Source organism: Octodon degus, unplaced genomic scaffold, assembly GCF_000260255.1.
Source record: "Octodon degus isolate 3935 unplaced genomic scaffold, OctDeg1.0 scaffold00041, whole genome shotgun sequence".
Taxonomy (NCBI): Eukaryota; Metazoa; Chordata; class Mammalia; order Rodentia; family Octodontidae; genus Octodon; species Octodon degus.
The window spans coordinates 5,112,016-5,114,662 of NW_004524617.1; positions in this window are offsets into that span (position 1 = coordinate 5,112,016).

The window sequence follows — 2,647 nt, forward strand, 5'->3', positions numbered from 1 at the left end:
ATGAAAATGTGCTCAATATCACTAATCATTAAGGAAATGTAAAATTTAAGCCATAATGAACTATAACCTCAAAAGGATGGCTAGTACCAAGAATATGAAAAATAACACATGATGATGAATACATAGAGCAAGTGGAATTTTTCAACATTGTTGGCAATACACAAATTGCAAAACCATTAGGGAAAGTAGTGTGAAAGTTCCTCCAAAATCTAAAACTATAACTGCCATATGGTCCATCCTTCCCACTTTAGGGTTTATATTCAAAGGAAAGGAACTAAGAGCTTCACAGAGTTATCTGTGATCCCATATTTATTGTACAATTGATCATCCTAGTCAAGCTATAGGACCTAATTATATGCTGATGGGTTACTGAATAAAGGATATTGTGATGCACTGTATACATATTTGTATATAGCGAGATATTACAAAGCCATTAAAAAAGAAGAAAGACCTGCCATTTGTGATAACTAGTTGAACCTGGAGGACATTATACAAATTGCAATAAGCCTAACACAGAAAAGTAAATTATTAGTGGATTATTACTCTGATATGTAGAACTATAACAAAGTCAAACTCACTGAAGAGAGAAAATTGTGGGTAGTTAAGATTGGAAAAATGTTGGTTAGATGGTAAAACATTTCCATTATAAGAACTAATGTACAGAAAAGCAAAGAAAGTAGTGTATAGTTAATAATATATTGCATATTGGAAATTTGCTGAAAGAATACATTTTAAATATATGTACATGTTAATTGGCTTCATTGTGGAAATCATTTCACATATTGAAACATTATGCAGTATTCCTAAACATATTCAATTGCTGTTTATTAAATACAATTCAAAAAAGCTGAAGAGAAATAATTTTTGTATTTGCATTTACCCGACAGGAGACAGGGAAAGTAGATCCAAGTTGGAATCCCAGTTATCTCATTAATTCTCCCTTCAACAAGTATGCCTTAATCAGTTATTTCATCTGTAAAAATGGGATAACAACAATGCTGAACTCATGAATATCTTTGGTATTATATGAGATGATGCAAAGAAAGTTCTTACCACAGGTTTTAGAAAGTTATAAGCAGTTCCTTCACACTGGTATCATTTCTGTGACTATACCCTGACATATTCTTCATTGTTTTGTAATATTCTCACATAATTTTCTATGAAAAAATTCATGAAATTATCACATACAGCTTGTATTTCTCTAAAAGGGATTATTTATTGTGGCATAGAGCTGCCAAATGCATCAAAGGAAGTATCATGAAAAAGTCTTCCATTAGTCTATAATAGAAGTGGGTTATACACAAGACTGGCAGTGTCAGAAGTTCTATGGCAATGTAATACACATCTCTGACAAAAGTAAACAGAAAAGGGAACATAAATGGACCATTTTGTAGTGAAAAATTATATATATGCATATACAAAATAGCATAAATATACCACTATTTTCTCTTAGTTCTATGAGAAAAAGGTTTTGAACTAATAGAGTTTAGACAAGATATCATGTCTACATCTTGTACTAGGAATAACTACCACAAAGACAATATGCAATGTATTGATTATTGTTACTGTACGACTAATCTGTTTTGAAACTATCTCATTGCTACTTCTTTTTCAATAAAATTATTGAAATATAAAAAGAAAAAAAAGAAAGTCAATAAAACCAAAAAAGGAAAAAGTCTTCCAAGTCATGCCTATTCTTATCCATATTAAAAAAGGAAAGTAGAGTCTTGTCAATTTAGCTACTGGCACTGTTTTGCATAGGATGAGTTCATATGAAATTTATTTACATAAGTTCATGTACAGTATGATTACTCAACATGTTTTTTTTCATAGAATAGGTATTAGCTAACAAGGAGATACTGAAATATCCATAATAACTGACATGTCATTTTGTCCAACACTCAGTCTACCCAAGTTTCAGAAAATTGTTAGAATTTCAGCAATCATAGAATTATAAAATGAGAACAGAGTCAATCTTTTCCTCATTCAGTTATTTCTTTTCCTTTTATTTTAATGTAGTTGTCATCTTTCTACTTAATGATAAGCTCCTTGAGGACAGGAATTAAATCACACTTCCTGGGAACTTTCCATCTGCACAGTGTAGAGCCATTCACATTAAATTCCTATTTGTTGGTTTTCAAGGCTTTTAGATAGCCTTTCTTCATTTGTTTGAAGGATCTGACCATAATGAATTCCATTTGGGAGGGCTAGTCAAGTCCCTTACTCAAATGTTTATTATATCTTCCTTCCTTTGCATCAATACAGGGAAGACTTTAGTAATCCCACCATGGAGATGAATACTGTAGATCATGCCTGCAATGAAATTCTGTAGTCAGAAATAGGCCTCAAAAATGTTTGCTTTAAACATTCATGTAATTTCCAAAGCATGATTCCTGCTTTGGGTAAAAATTTAATGCCACCGTTCATAATGAGTGCTTTCTGCTTGCATTTATGTTTCAAATGTCCTATGATGGCAATGAGAAAAGGATAGTCTCTTTAAGAAAATGTATCTGAAAAGACAGACAGGTTTAAGACTAAAGACTGACTACGAAGTGTTACAGATCCTTGCCTGTCCTGACTGCAAGATGAGGTAGAAGAATGGAGCTGAGACTAAAGGAAAAGGATCTCAGTATTATTCTCTTTTTTT